Source organism: Carica papaya, chromosome 6 (assembly GCF_054855325.1).
Source record: "Carica papaya isolate Zhongbai chromosome 6, ASM5485532v1, whole genome shotgun sequence".
In the NCBI taxonomy this organism is placed as follows: domain Eukaryota; kingdom Viridiplantae; phylum Streptophyta; class Magnoliopsida; order Brassicales; family Caricaceae; genus Carica; species Carica papaya.
The window spans coordinates 8933371-8942726 of NC_142314.1; positions in this window are offsets into that span (position 1 = coordinate 8933371).

The window sequence follows — 9356 nt, forward strand, 5'->3', positions numbered from 1 at the left end:
AGTCAAAAAAAAATTCAAGAAAGATAAAAACTTTCTCTCTCATATTCCCAAATTAGTTTTAGATTGATGTGAATGTTTAATGTTCACAATAATTTAAGTTCTTAATTGTAACGCTCTATTTTTTTTTTCTATTTTTCTACGGCGTAAGATAAAACAATCTCGTGACCCAACACGTAAATCTAATGCCAATTGCATCACACATAAAAAAAACTTGTCCACAGTTTATTGTTCACACCCATTGAAAAGTTACAATTCTACATATACATCAAATGACAACACTATATCCCACATCTCCAGAAATCAGTATTCATACTAAGATAACCTTTTACAGACTACAACCCACCACAAAGAAAACTCTCGCCCTATGGCGCTAAAGACTAGGCTACGTAACCAGCAACTCAGATTCTGGCTCCATCTCTACTATATCTGTTAACGACAAAAAGTGAGTTCACATAACTCAATACGATAAAAATCAAGTTGCAGGTATAATATGCAGTGACAGGAAATTTAGTATGTTTATATGCATTTCTCATGCACAACCCAAATCGTACCATGGAACCACCTTACAACTAACTGTCATTAACCTACCCCAAAAGACCAGTTATGGTTATTAATACACCTACAACAACAGCAAATCCAGTACCCCCATAGGTACCCTATCCATACCACCTACATCCTGCCTCAACACTACCCTAGTCCAGCACCAGCCCCACTCATCCCGACAGACCCTTCGTGTTGCATACCACATGTGACTCCCCAGCCGGAGTCACATCTCGAGCACCCTTGTTCACATTCCACCAATATCGACTACTCATATTCAATTTTTCTACCCCTCAACCCTAATAAGCTACACACACACACGCCGACACCATTATCTCACGTCACCAACATCGGCGACTCATATTCACTCCTCCTCACCTCGACCCCCAATAGGCCACACACGCACACAAACACCATTACCTCACGTCACCAACATCGGCGACTCATACTCCCTCCTCCACCTCTCGACCCCAATGGGCCACACACACACACCAATATCATTCTCTCACATCACCAACATCGGCGACCCATACTCACTCCTCCACCTCTCAACCCTATTAGGCCACACACACACACACAGGTACCATTAGCTCACGTCACCAACATCGACGACCAATACCTACTCCCTTGCCTATCGACCTTATCAGGCCACACACACACGCCAACATTTCATGCATATGCCGGCGATGTTCCCTCGCCAACCTTTAAACTTACAGTAGCTATATCAACCTATATCCCCTTTCCACACTCCCACTACACAACTACCAACACACCCCTACTCTCCCACTCTAAACCACACTCTACGATCCCCTCCAATGCCATCCCAATCTCTAGCAACTACACTCTCCACCCCCTCTAACCCTGCTTCTCCCTACAGTCATAATACGCCCCTTCCCTCACCCGAATCTTTTCATACACCGATTTTTATTTCATAGTCCCCTCAATCGCACAATCTGGAACTCCCCTCTCCCTCATGACCCTCACGCCCCGCTTCCCTTATTCGTCTACCTCCCAGGGGCTGTTCGAAACATTCCAACTCACTGTCACAATCATCGACATGCATTCCTCTCCCTCACTGAAGACATTTTTCCTTCTCCTTTCGCATGTGGCTCCCTCCGCACCCTCGCTCACACACACGACTTTCCTCGTCATCTGTAACGCCCACACGCACCAAATTCCTCACTCATTCTTCTGCTCATGGCCTTCCGTCCGTGCTCACACTCACCTCACCCAACCTCTACTCTTTCCCACGGATCTCCCGCACGCCCCGACGTCACCATCCTCTCCCTCACCGAAGACATTCTTCCTTCTCCTTCCGCACGTGACTCCCCCAATAACTCCCGCTCACACACACGACACTCTTTGTCATCTGTAACGCCCACATGCACTAAATTCCTCTCTCATTCTTCCGCTCAGGGGCCTTCCGTCCATGCTCACACTCACTTCATGCAACCGCCACTCTCTCCCACGGATCTCCCGCATGCCCCGACGTCGCCATCCTCTCCCTCACCGAAGTCAATCTTCCTTCTCCTTCCGCACGTGACTCCCTCTGCAACGTCTCTGCCATTTTGTCATACACTTCACTGCCTACCTCCACCTTTCAGCTCCGCCACGCCACATCTGGCCTACCTGGCCTCCGCAACCTACAGATAACCTTACAACACACACAGAATCGACACAACTAATATTTTTATAGTACCTTCCATTTCTATCTTCCTTCCTCCTGCCGATCGTACCGTCACCGTCCGCTGTCTTATTCTCTCTCCCTTCTCGCTCTTCTCCGCTCCGACTCCACTCTTTCTCTTTCTAGAACCTTCTTTCCTCTCCTCTTTCCTCTTTTCTGCTCTCTTCCTTCTCTGCTTATCTTTTTTTTTTCTTCTCTTTTTATACTCTACATACCACACATCCTGGCCGTCTATCCCTCTCCCCATCTGCACCAATCCTAGCCGTCTATTCCTCTCTACTAATCTATTCTACACTCTCCATTTCACTATTCCCTCTCCCTTTTATTTTATTCATATATTTGTCTCCTTATATATATATATATACATATATCCCTCCCTTTCTTAGTTATTATATTATCCCCCCCCATTTAAAATAAATTTGGTCCCTTAAATTTCGCTATACCACCTCAAAGAGTTGTGGTTAGCTGTTCCTAATCTCGTCCCTTCACTCTCAGGTTACTTTCCCACTGATGTGATGTCGCCACTTTACCTTCACGATAGGTATTACTCTATTTCTCAATTCCCTTTCTTGTCGTTCCAGGACACGAACCGGTTCTCTTTCATAGATAAATCTTTTCCTAGCGACAACGACTCATACCACAAAACGTGCTTCGAATCAGATTGATATTTTTGTAGCATAAAGACATAAACTACATCGCGAACCGCACCCCACTGCGGAGAAAGTGTTGCCTTATACACACCACCTCCTCCAGCATCTCAAAAGGCCCCATGAAACAGGGACTCAGCTTCCCCTTCTTCCCAATCCTTAACGAACACCCCACAGGAGACACTTTAAGGAACACACGATCTCCTACTTCAAAATTCAAATTTTTTCCGCAATTCTCTACTTGGTGTTGCTTGTAAACTTTTCAATATCACTGACACCTTTACGATAGTTCCTTCCATTAACTCCGACTCAACTAACCGTGTAACGGTCCCAGAAATTTAAGTGAAGATGTATGTATTAAAAATTTTAAATGCGGAAGCGTAATAAAAATTCTAATTAACATCCCGTACATAATAACCAAAAATGTATTCAACATATGAAAGAATAAGCTAATTAAAAGAAATACTCGAAATAAAAACTATAAATAGAACTATAAAGTCTTTAGGCGTCTAACTCGCCGTCTTCCTGCGGAACGGGCTCGGGAACTCAGTCTTCCTGATCTGAAATGGTTAAGTAAGGAATGAGCTACACTAGCCCAGTAAAGACATCACACTATCTCACTGCCACAAGAGTAAAGGTTGGTAAAAAACAAAAACAACCAATAGAGCATAATTTATAATAAACTCATTTATTAACATAAAAATATTTACTGTCCACTTACCTCGGTGAGATTCATGAAAATAACATATGAAAACAATAACATTATAACCATCATAAAATCATATCGACTTTGTAACATAACACATGTCATACTTTTGTACTTCAATAATCAGACAACAAATTTACTCTTTTACCAGCCTACTAGTATCCATGGGGATCCATAGGGAGTCCCCACTACACGTGAACCATTAACATTAATAACTTGATTCCAGGGCCGTCCCCATACCCCGTCCGATATGGGTGCCAAAACACATAAGGTCTCTATACCCCGTCCGGTATGAGAGACCACGTTCCTGGTAGGGTTCCCTACGGACCCGGTCCGTCCACCATCTCCCAGGATATCTAGTCAGGCTGTCCACATTATCCATTTATCAATTCACATAACCTTTTTGCCCTTTTCCTGGGTCTCAATCATCCAATCATACACAAACATGTAAACCAGTAATTTATACCAAACCATTTTTCTTGTTCTTGATCGTAACCTTGTTCAATCCTTTGTAATCAATACATAGTCTCAACGTTCCATCTCCCTTCCTTGCAAAAGTGACTCCGGCAACCCAAGGAGACACACTGTATCTAATAAAACCACTATCTTGTAATTCAGTGATCTGTTTCCTCAGCTCTTCCATCTCAATGCGGCTTATGCGGTAAGGAGCAACCGAAATAGGCGGGTGTCTGGCTGTAAGTCTATAGTGAACTCGACTTCCCTGTCCATTGGCAGTCCGGGTAGTTCGTCCGAAAATACATCTGAAAAGTCTCGGACTACCGGAATCTCTTGGATATAAATTTCCTTCTTATGCTTTCCTAGTTAAAAAAAGTAGCAAGATTAAGGTACTAAAAAATTAAGAAAACTTACCATCAAGGAATAAGTACTAAATAATTTTATTAATTTGTAAATGACTCCTCATTGGGAGGATTAAATACAACCTTCTTGTTAAAGCAATCTATGGTGGCGTGATGCGCCGCTAACCAATCCATTCCTAAGATTACATCAAAATCCCCCGTGTTTAACCCTATCAGGTCTACACTCAGTTTTCTATTTGCTATCTCCACAGCACAAGCCCTGTAGATAACTTTTTCTAATAGTGTTTCACCCCCAGCAGTAGACACAAACAACAATGAATCAAGTTTATCATGTGATACATTAAGTTTGGAAACAAAAATATGTGAAACAAATGAATGCGATGCACCAGTGTCAAATAAAACATGAGCAATATGGTCACAGATAGTGTACATACCCTGTACCACGTCCGGGTCGGCGTTGGCATCCTGCTGGGTAAGGTTGTAGACCCTGCCATAAAAAAGAGGTCTTCCTTGGTTCTGGTTTCTCGGGCACTGTCTCGCATAGTGCTGGGCACTACCACATATGCGACAGGTGTTGTTGAGGCGGTAGCATGGTCAGTCCCCGTGATCCCTGCCACAGTGCTGGCAGATCTTTCCACGTGCTGCCCCTGGAGCCTGAGGAGGGGCCTGGATCACTGATCTGGGCCTCTTATTTGGTTGGACCGGCGCAGTAGGTGTTGGTATGCGGGGTGGAACTGAGGGTCAGTGACTCCCTGTTGACTGAGGACGGGTGTTGAAACTCCTCTCCACAATCTGTTCCTTTGCTAGAACGGCTGAGTATGTCTTGAGCTCCAATACCAATAAGTCTTGCTTGATTTCTGGGTAGAGGCCCCACTGGAATCTCCTGGCCTTCCTGCCTTCATCCATCAATGTCTCCGGGGAGTATCGGCCCAGCTCTAGGAACTTACTAGCATATTCCGATACCGTCATGTTTCCCTGGACCAGCTGAACAAACTCCATCTCCTTCACGTGTCGGATGTGCTCAGGGAGATACTCCGCATGGAAGGCCGCTAAGAACTGCTCCCAAGTGGCTGGTGTAGGTAGGGTGGTCTGCTTGAGCTCCCACCAATGACATGCTTCCCCTACCAGCATATAGGAAGCAAGGGCAGCTCTCTGCTCGGGAACCACTCCCAAGGTCTTGAAAGCTCTCTCAGTCTCCGCCAACCAGTACTGGGCATCTTCAAAAGAGGGTCCCCCTGCAAAAGTGGAAGGGTTCAGTCTCTTGTACCTCTCTATGTAGTCTGGGTCGATCAAGGAAGGAGCTGAGTCCTGTGGAAGAGGGACTAGGCCCGGTTGGGGGTAGACTGAGGGGCCCTATGGTGGCACCTGCTGATATGGTGGGGACATCGGATTGTACTGTGGCGGTGCCGGGCAGTACGGTGGCTAGGGCATCAGTTCATACTGCGGCGGTGGTACCGGGTGGTACTGTGGTGGAGCAAACTCGTGCCGGGGTGGCTCGGGATCCGCTTGCTGTAGCGGTGGCTCAACTCGTGGTAGTGGGGGAGGTTTGGGTAACTCCATTCTCTCCTCTCGACCTTGCTGGGCAGCCATGATAATTTCCAGCATCTCAAATATTCTGTCCACATCTTCCCGAAGAGAATCATCCCGGGCTGCTCGGTTTAGTGGGGGTCTTCCTCTCCTCATTTCTTTGCACCTGCATTTCACAAGGAAGAGTTGAGTAATGATTTATCGGTGGGTATTTCTCTAAGCATTATTGTGTAAGGGATGAATCTGAGGAACGCGACTCTGATACCAACTGTAACGATCCTAGAAATTTAAGTGAAGATGTATATATTAAAAATCTTAAATTCGGAAGCGAAATAAAAATTTTGATTAATATCCCTTACATAATAACCAAAAACGTATTCAACATATGAAAGAATAAGCTAATTAAAAGAAATACTCGAAATAAAAACTATAAATAGAACTATAAAGTCTTTAGGTGTCTAACTAGCCGTCTTCCTGCGGAACGGGCTCTAGAACCACGTCTTCCTGATTTGAAATAGTTAAGTAAGGAATGAGCTATATTAGCCCAGTAAAGACATCACACTATCTTATTGCCACAGAAGTAAAGATTGGTAGAAAACAAAAATGACCAATGAAGCATAATTTATAACAAACTCATTTATTAATAATAAAAACCTTAACTGTCAACTTACCTCGGTGAGATTTGTGAAAATAACATGTGAAAACAAAAGCATTATAACCATCATAAAATCATATATACTTTGTAACATAGCACATGTCATACTTTTGTACTTCAATAATCAGACAACAAATTTCCTCTTTTACCAGCCTACTAGTATCTATGGGGATCCATAGGGGGTCCCCGCTACACGTGAACCATTAACATTAATAACTTGATTCTAGGGCTGTCCCCATACCCCGTCCAGTATGGGCGCCAAAACCATAAACCTCAATACCTCGTTCGGTATGAGGATGAAACGGGCTGTCCCCATATCCCCTTCGGTATGGACGCCAAAATACATAAGGTCTCCATACCCCGTCCAATATGAGAGACCACGTTCCCAGTAGGGTTCCCTACGGATCCGGTCCGTCCATCATCTCCCAGGATATCTAGTCAGCCTGTCCACGTTATCCATTTATCAATTCACATACCTTTTTTCCATTTTTTCTGGTCTCAATTATCCAATTATACACAAACACGTAAACCAGTAATAAACACCAAACAAAACAACACAGCATCGAGTTCTCAATAATTCAAACCATAATAAACGAAACTGTGATTTATGCATACGAAATCATAAAATAAATACATCAGATACCATGCTGCATTTAAACTGTAAAATAGATCAAACAACAACTGACCGAAACTACATCAGATTTTGGCTCCATTAGTAACCTTAATTAATTATACACATGTATTAATTCATGAAATGTCGTTTTATTATTTATTGCGCTTTAATACCGTGATAGGAAATAGGGTGAGAAATCCTTACTTGTTTTGAAGTCTGAAATCGGCTCTACAATGTACTTACAGGCTGTCCCTAAATTCTCTAAATTTTTCTTGAAAAACTGAAATGCACTACCGGTACCTGCACGTATCCCAAAAAACCCAAAATCAGACCCAGGACCCCTTTTTCGGCCAATATCATAATTCTGGCACGGCGGCTCCGCCGCTCGCCAGTGACGGTGCCGGCGCCCGCGGCGGCGATCCACCTCAAGTTGGCCATTTTAGGCCGAATTCGGCCAAACTTGCATTGGTTCTTGCGATAAAATAACCCTAGGGCCCTCGGTGGGCAAAAAAATCACGAAAAACTGAGACTTACCGGCGGCGGAGCTCTCGGGTGCGGCAGCTTCTCCGGTGGGAGTCGCGGTTTGATGTTTTGCTCCGGTCAACCTGTAGAGAAAAGGACGGTGATCACAGTGGTGTAAAAATTGCATCGAACGGGAACCGAAAAGGGCCTCATCGGAGGCAAAAATCGAGAGAAGCTGCGGCGCCGCCGCTGGACTTTGGTGGTGTTTTCTGGCCGATTGGCCAGTTGTTTGGCTCTGATTTGGCCATAGGCGGACTCAGCATCAAAAAACGAGCCAAGGGGAGAAAATTTACCTCGTTTGGCGGTCGGAAAACCCTCCGGTGCAGTGGTGGGTGGCGGCGGGTGGTGGCGGCCGGCTCCTCCGGTGACTGGTTCTTCTTCTCCGGCGAGGGTACTGGCGGTTAGTGTTTGGGGTCAGGTGTGGGTGAAGTTATTTATAACATTTTCCTTTTAATCTCAGTCGTCCATCACAATTTAATCTGGACCGTCCAATCGCGATTAAAATGGGAATAAATCTAGACCGTCCATCGCGATGCGATCTGGGCCGTCCGTGCATGATTCAATCTGAGCCGTCCGCACACGTGAGATCTGGGCCGTCCGTGCGCGTGAGATCTAGGCCGTCCACACGCGTGAGATCTGGGCCGTTCGATCGCGTGCACGCGGATCGCTCACGTGGCTCCGTCCCGCGTGGTCTCCCGCGTCAGCTTCCTTGCCGGGGCTTCTGACTGGGCTGCTGACGTGGCACAACTTTCTTAAATTGCGTTTTAATCTCCAGTTTCTGATTTTCCTTTCAAAAACATCCCCAGAATCTAAATTTTCACCCCTTTTTCCCAAAATCAATTTCAATTAAATCCCAAAAATAATTTTACCCTATTTTTTCATTATTATTATTTTACTTTTATTAAATTAAATATATTAAGTTAAACACATAATTATTACAAAAATAAATTAACCATTAAAATAAAATAAAATAAAAGAAAAAAAAGATTCCAATACCCAAAATAAAAAAAAAAATTATTTTTTTGGGTGTTACAAACCGTACTTCCCTGTTTCTACCCCAGCAATCCGGTGACTTACATGGCTTACCATAAAGAGCCTCGGAAGGGTCATGCCAATGCTAGTATGGTAACCATTAGCGTAGGCAAATTCCTCCAAGGCTAACACCCCTAGGTTTTTCCCAACCCACACATCATACTACACCCCCTACTCATGACTACGTCCAAAACCAACATTCTCCGTGCATTTACAATCACCAAGTTCATCCCACAGAATTTTCTCAATTCATTTTACCATTCAATCATGTCGAGGTAGCAAATGATAAGGAACCGAAAAAGTTTCTATTTGCTACAGAGACATAGAATGAATGAACATTCGGTATGTTCCACCATACCTCCATCTCATTACTGACTCGCTTCCCCTAGGCATGTTCCCACTGGTTGGGATTTTGGTTCTGCCTTCTGTCTTACTGCATTTATAACTGACATACAATGAGCAATCCCTAGCCTGGTAAAATAAATTCTAAAACTCAAATAAAGTATGACAATACATTTGAATCTCTAATCCGGTGTTAAATCCACACCTATATCCTAATGTCCCCTCTCACTCCTTTTCTCTTAGCTGTAACCCTACCCAATGACTCATTGA